The sequence below is a fragment of the Macaca fascicularis genome, chromosome 7 (assembly GCF_037993035.2).
Source record: "Macaca fascicularis isolate 582-1 chromosome 7, T2T-MFA8v1.1".
Taxonomy (NCBI): domain Eukaryota; kingdom Metazoa; phylum Chordata; class Mammalia; order Primates; family Cercopithecidae; genus Macaca; species Macaca fascicularis.
The window spans coordinates 56,345,151-56,352,924 of NC_088381.1; positions in this window are offsets into that span (position 1 = coordinate 56,345,151).

Genomic DNA, 7,774 nt, shown 5'->3' on the forward strand with positions numbered 1-7,774 from the left:
GCATCCTCTTTGGAGAGGAAGCAGAGAGGGAGGCTGAGAACAGAGACTGAGGTTGGAGGGCTCGGGTATAAACCCTGATTCTGCCACTAACCGATTTTGTGGTTTGGGGCAAGTTGCTTAACCAATCTGTGCCTTGGCTTCCTCATGTGAAAGTGGGAATCATGATAGTATCTACCTCACAGTGTTGCTGTGGGGAGTGAGTGTGCTGTGTATTTCTTAGTGCAGTGCCTGGCAAATAAAGTGTCTGTTAAATGAAACCAAGAAAACGCCAGTGTTTGAGCTGAGCTGATTAACCTGCTTCAGTTGCAAGAAGGAAGGGCTTCTCTCTTGCCCTTTGATAGAGGTCAAAAGACCAGCATGTCTGTAGGCTCTCAGAGCCCCTCAGGAGCATAGGGGAAATTACTCTGTCAGTTTTCTTTTTTGAGATGGAATCTCACTCTGTCACCCAGGCTGGAGTGCAATGGCGCAATTTCGGCTCACTGCAACCTCCACCTCCCAGGTTCAAGCGATTCTCTCGTCTCAGCCTCCTGAGTAGCTGGGATTACAGGTACCCGTCATCATGCCTGGCTAATTTTTGTATTTCTGTAGAGATAGGGTTTCACCATGTTGGCCAGGCTGGTCTTGAACTCCTGACCTCATGGAACATCCGCCCACCTCGGCCTCCCACAGTGTTGGGATTACAGGTGTGAGTCACCGCACCCAGCCTACTCTGTCAGTTTTACCATCTTCTCCTTAGGTTTCTGGTGCAGGGGCTTTGACTTGACAGGCCAGGAGTGCCCTTGGGCAAGGTCACCACAAGGGCTGCAGCCCTGATTCAGTATTCTTAACCAGCTGGTGGGATGCTTCCTCCTCTGTCCCCCATGGTGGCTGTTTCCCAGGAGGCCCTGTGGTCCTTCATGCAAGTTGCCTCTGGCCCCGCTCTCCAAGTCAGTCCAGGCTAACACAGCTTCATGCTGAAATTCTTGTGTTTACTTAAACCCTGAGTGCTGTTTGGATGCTAAGAACAATTACTAAAGAAAATGTATATATACACAGTGGAATACTATACAATCTTTAAAAAGGAAATCCTGCCATCATGATAACATGGATGAACCTGAAGGATTTTATGCTAAGTGAAATAAGCCAGACACAGAAAAGCAAGTACCGCATGATCTTCACTTATATGTGGAATCTTAAAAAGTTGAACTCATAGAAGCAGAGAGTAGAATGCTGATTAGCAGAGGCCCGGAGGGGGAGACATAGGGAAAGGGAGATGTTGGTCAAAGATGTTGGTTTCAGTTAGACGTTTTAGAGATCTGTTGCATAGCATGGTGACCATATATTTCAAAATAGCCAGAAGACTAGATTTTAAACATTTTCACTGCAAAAAAGGGTACATAGGTGAGGTGTTGGATATGTAAGTTTGATTAATCTTTCTGCAATGCATACATGTATCAAAACATCACATTGTACCCTATGAACATATATAATGATTGTCAGTTTAAAAAAGTTTATATTTCATCCTGAGTTCAAAACCCGTAACTGAAGTGACTGCTGGTGGGAACCAGGTAAACCTTCCATTCAGCTTAACTTTTGAGATGAGCTTGGCATTTCTTGATGCTGCTAGGGGAAAAACCTCAGGAGTTTTGTTGTAATGGGAAATTAAGAGTAAGATTGCTGATTTCATTCATTAGTTCAGTGAGTTTCTGTAATGAAGAATATATGTGTACCCATAAGAGTCAATATGCATATTTACTTTATTATCTGTAAAGAAAAAAGCATCTGATAAGGAATGAACGGAATTTGGCCTCTTGGTTTTTTGTGTAATTACATGTAACGGGGACTGGGTTTATCGCTGACTGTGGGGTCTTCCTGGTTCATTGTAGTGGTGCCGGTGGGCTGGGGTTTTATCCTAATGTCACTCTACCATGGGAAACGTAATGATCTGTTTATTTGGAGCCTTAGAACGATGCTACATCTCTAAAAAATACTTTGACCATAAGTTTTCAGGTCATACGTCCATTATGTCAAGTAGATGCTGTAGTCCTGTGAGGAAGGTGTTAGTCTCGCTTCCATTTTTTTTTTTTTTTTTTTTTTGAGACGGAGTCTCTGCCGCCCGGGCTGGAGTGCAGTGGCCGGATCTCAGCTCACTGCAAGCTCCGCCTCACGGGTTCACGCCATTCTCCTGCCTCAGCCTCCCAAGTAGTTGGGACTACAGGCGCCCGCCACCTCGCCCGGCTAGTTTTTTGTATTTTTTTAGTAGAGACGGGGTTTCACCGTGTTAGCCAGGATGGTCTCGATCTCCTGACCTCGTGATCCGCCCGTCTCGGCCTCCCAAAGTGCTGGGATTACAGGCTTGAGCCACCGCGCCTGGCCCTCGCTTCCATTTTTGAGGCTCAGAGCAGGGGTTGGGAAGTAGGAAAGAAGAGCAGTAAAGATTTTAGGAGTTAGACAGACCTGGGTTTGAATTCCAGCTCTTGCATTAGCTGTAGGGCCTTGGGAAAGTGACTCATTCTCCCACCTGTAAAATGACGATATTAATAAATCCTACCTTACAAGTCATTGTAAGGACTGGAAGTAATAAATGTGAAATAGCATAGTCCAGCATAATACAGCAAGGACACTGGAGTAGGTTTTTACTGATTTTTGCTCAAGGTGATAAAGTGAATGGCTGAGCTGGAATTTGAGCCCAGGCAACCAGAGGCCACCACCATGTTATACCTTCTTTGTGTTCGGGTGATGATTAATTCCCACGAATGATGGCATGGCTCCTGCTGGAACTGTGAATGCTTTCTGCTCCTGGAAGCCAGTGAGGATTCCTGCATGGGTTTCTGGGCCTCCACCTGGCACATGTTCTGGATGAGAGGTCTGGCACAGGTGGCCACCAAGAGCAGGGCCAGTAACCCCAAGAGCAGATGAAGGCTTTATGTACACCAGAGCACTTACAAGGCAGGTGGACCCAAATAGGGTGACCACTTTCTCTTGGTACAGCTGGCTGCATCAAAGTGAAAATGCAGGGCCTTTGTTCAAAAAGCAGGAAACCAGGCCGGGCACAGTGGCTCATGCCTGTAATCCCAGCACTTTGGGAGGCCGAGGTGGGTGGATCACATGAGGCCAGGAGTTTGAGAATGGCCTGGCCAATGTGGCAAAACTCCGTCTCTACTAAAAATACAAAAATTACCCAGGCATGATGGTGTGCACCTGTAATCCCCGCTACTGGGGAGGCTGAGGCATAAGAATCACTTGAACCTGGGAGGTGGAGGTTGCAGTGAGCTGAGATCATGCTACTGCACTGCAGCTTGGGCAACAGAGCAAGACTCTGGCTCAAAAAACAAAAAACAACACCAAAAACCAACAAAGCAGGAAACCAGTGCCATTAAAGGTATGAGAAAATACAAAATGTTTTCTCCTGCGGCCTCTCTCTTGACCTCTCATAGTGTTCTCCATGCGTTATTTAATGTTGCACTCCCTTGGGCATAGGGAGAATTGCCTGGCATGTACAGGCTGTCATAGGCATCTGGGGTCCTGCCGTGCGACTCCATGCACACATGGCCCATCAGCCTCTGAACAAATGCCTGGACCCAGCGGGGGCAGGAAGTCAGTCTCCGCCTTCCATGGACATGCTGCTCCTAACCATGCAGAGAGGTGGCCCACAGGGATTGCAGCCTCTGTGCTGGAACATGTTTTATATCTGGATCAGGGGTGGGTGGGAGGCTCACCGCCACTGAACTGCCTGCCTGGTGTGCCATAGAGCTGCCAGCCTGGGTCAGGGGTAGCCACCGCCATGCCCCATCCTGAGCTGCTATGAAGCGTGTGTGCCTGGTTCTAAATCCTCCTGATCTCTCATTCAGGCCTCTGCCATGTGTTAGAGAAGTGAGTGGCTCAGAAACTGGCCAGGAGAGGCAGGAAGGTGGTGGGAAGTGGTAATATGTCTCAGCTGAGGCTCCACGCCCCCTGGCATGTGTTCCAGTTGTCCCCTTGGACTTCACTTACAAAACACATATTCAACGAGAAAATAATTATGCATGTTAAGATGATGACAGCAGAGTATTAAAACCCCAGCCCTGTATGACTTCACTGGTCACACGCCCTTGGAGCCAGCCCTGCCTGGCCATTTTCCTGAGACTTTTTGCAGTTTTAATAGCACTAAAAGTTCTAGGTCCCAGAAGTACCCTCAGTCCCAGGCAAATCAGGCTGGTTGGTCACCACACACCCAAAACAAGGCTACTCCCAGCCTAAATTCTTCTTCAGTGACCTTAGCTAGAATTTGACAACCTAGAAGGAAGCTATTAATTTTTGCATGCATGCACATTTGTGACATTTCTTTTTTTTTTTTTCTTTTTTTTCTTTTCTTGAGACTAGGTTTGCTCTTGTTGCCCAAGCTGGAGTGCAACGGCGAGATCTTGACTCACTGCAAACTCCACCTCCCAGGTTCAAGCGATTCTCCAGCCTCAGCCTCCCAAGTAGCTGGGACTACAGGCATGTGCCATCGTGCCAGGCTAATTTTGTATGTTTAGTAGAAACGGGGTTTTTCCATGTTGCTCAGGCTGGTCTTGAACTCCCGACCTCAGGTGATCCACCCGCCTCAGCCTCCCAAAGGGCTGGGATTACAGGCACGAGCCACCATGCCCGGCCCATTTGTGACATTTCAAGCGATATACATTTATTCTACATTTTATTCACACACACACATATCTGAGTAGGAGAAGGGGCTTAATCATCCCAGATCTTAGGACTGCTGAAGGTCTTCAGCCTGGTCCCCAGCAGGGTAGCTTCTGTGCCCTCCAGTGGTGGCTGAATTCACAAAAGGGGGCGAATCAACTCACACCCAGCTCTGCAGGAGTGGACATTTTTGCACACGCCCCTGAATCACTCCCAGAGGCCAGGAGCAATTGTACCAAAGAGAAGGGTCCCATACTGATAAATCCAGCCCTTCTCACAGGCGTCTGGTTGGGTGGAGCATGTTGGCTAGGGCTCAGGCCACTCCAGTTTCCTCCCCTATGGCTTGTAACCATGGGCAAGCCACGTCATCTCACTGAGCCTCAGCTTCCTCTTCTATAAATGGGACTATCTTGCCTTATAGGCCAGAGGGAGGACTAAAGGAAGTCAGATGACTGGAGTGCCAGGACAGAGCCTGGCCTGCACTAGGTGCTTAATGAATATGAGCTTGATCTACGCAGATGGAACTTTTACAACAGTCCCACATTAAACCTGGCTGGCAGGATGGCTCTTGGCTGTCTCCAGGGCAAAGTGAAAAGACTCACTTTGGTGAGGAAGCTCATGAGTTTGTAGGTGCAGCTAGTAGACCTGACTTGCCCCCGCTGTGTGCCTCCTCTGCCTCCTAGGGCAGGGCTGGGCATGTGTCGGGGTTTAATACACGAATGTTGGACAAATGAGTGAAAGATAACTCTCTTTTATGAGTGCTTTCTAAGAGCCAGATGTGGCGCTGAGCAGTTCCATAAATCATCTCAGTTCTGTCCACAAAATCGTGAAGAAGGCCGGGCGCGGTGGCTCATGCCTGTGATCCCAGCACTTTGGGAGGCTGAGGCGGTATGATCACTTGAGTCCAGGAGCTTGAGACCAGCCTGGGCAACATAGTGAAACTCCATCTCTACAAAAATTAAAAAACTTGGCCGGGCGTGGTGGCTCAAGCCTGTAATCCCAGCACTTTGGGAGGCCGAGACGGGCGGATCACGAGGTCAGGAGATCGAGACCATCCTGGCGAACACGGTGAAACCCCGTCTCTACTAAAAAATACAAAAAAACTAGCTGGGCGAGGTGGCGGGCGCCGGTAGTCCCAGCTACTCGGGAGGCCGAGGCAGGAGAGGCAGGAGAATGGCGTAAACCCGGGAGGCGGAGCTTGCAGTGAGCCGAGATCCGGCCACTGCACTCCAGCCTGGGCGACAGAGCAAGACTCCGTCTCAAAAAAAAAAAAAAAAAAAAATTAAAAAACTTTTAAAAATCGTGAAGAAAATATGATTATATCAATTTATAGACAATGGAATGGAGGCTCAGAGAGGGTAACTAACACCCCCCCACTGCCTAGGTCACACAGAAAATTCAAGGGAGAACTGAGATTGGAATCCAGGTGTGTCTGCTTCCAAAAAGTTGTGTTCCATTAACATTCTTTCCACTGGATATTCTGGCAGGAGCTGGGCTTCCTGTCATGGACGCTATGGTTTTGGGAGGAGATGCTTAGTTCACTCACACTAATAATGACCATGGCAGGCACATGCCCTGATCTTCTACAATTAATGTGTCTTGAAATTTTGAAGTCTTGAGTACACAGGCTTCTGCTTTGTTTTCTTCTTCTTTTCCTTCTCCTTCTTCTTCCTCCTTCTTCCTCCTTCTCCTTCCTCCTTCCTCCTCCTCCTCCTCCTCCTCCTTCTTCTTTTCTTCTTCTTTCTTCTCCTTCTCCTTCTTCTCCTTCTTCTCCTTCTTTTTCTCTTTTTTTTTCTTTGAGACAGTATTGCTCTTTACTCAGGATGAAGTGCAGTGACACAATCATGCCTCACTGGAGCCTTGACCTCCTGGGCTCAAGTGATCGTCCCACCTCTCAGCCTTCCTGAGTAGCTGGGACTACAGGCTCTTCCACCATGCCTGGCTAATTTTTTGTTTGTTTGGTATTTTTTTTGTAGAGATGGAGTTTCACCATGTTGCCCAGGCTGGTCTTCAACTCCTGGCCTCAACAAATTCTCCTGTCTTGGCCTCCAAAAGTGCTGTGATTACAGGCCTGAGCCAGGCGTGTGCCTGACTCATAGAATTATATAACGTGTAGTCTTTTGTGTCTGACTTCTTTCACTTGGCCTGGGGGTTCCAACGTTCATCCATGGTGTAGCCTGTGTCAGCACCGCTTCTTATGCTGGACATTTCTTTGTATAGATGTATCATATTTTATCTGTCAGTTGACAGACATCTGGGTTGTTTCCACATTTTGGCCATTATGTATAATGTTGTTAGGAATATTCATGTACAAGTTTCTGGGTGTACATGTTTTCACTTCTCTTAGAAGTGGAATTGCTGGGTCATATAGTAATGCTTTTTTTTTTTTTTTTTTTTTCATTTTGAGACAGAGTCTCGCTCTGTCACCCAGGCTGGAGTGCAGTGGCACAATCTTGGCTCACTGCAGCCTCCACCTCCTGGGTTCAAGCAATTCTCCTGCCTCAGCCTCTGGAGCAGCTGGGATTACGGGTGCACACCACCACGCCTGGCTAATTTTTGTATTTTTAGTAGAGATGGTGTATAATTCTTTTTCTATGTTGCTGGATTTGGTCTGCTAGTATTTTATTGAGGATTTTGGCATCTGTATTGATAAGGAACATTGCTCTGTAGTTTTCTTTTCTTGTGATGTCTTTGTTTTTAACCTTTGGACTTTAACTGTTTTTCGTTTTTTAAAAACTCTGCTATCTTTCCCCTAAGTGTGGGAGCACCTTAGTGTCAAAGACATAGTCCATGGGCCTGAGATTCCTAGAGGTCCGCATGGGGCCTGTCATGGAGTAGGGGCAGGGGTGATGACTGAGACCAATTAGGCAGCACCTGCTCTTTACCAGGCTCTGTAGCATCCTCAGGGTTCAAGTGCATTTGAAATTTGTTTATCCCAGTTGGAAGTAGCCATGTCTGCCGATCTCTTTAACTCCAAACAGCACCAAGGCACGGGCCATTCTGCTTATTTCACAACAGTCCTGCCAACACTGGATGCTATAAACATCCTTGTGTGCTCCCCGGTGCCTGGTACAGGAGAGGACTGCATACACTGGACACTCTGTAGGTGTTTGATAAATGGCTGAAAAGGAGG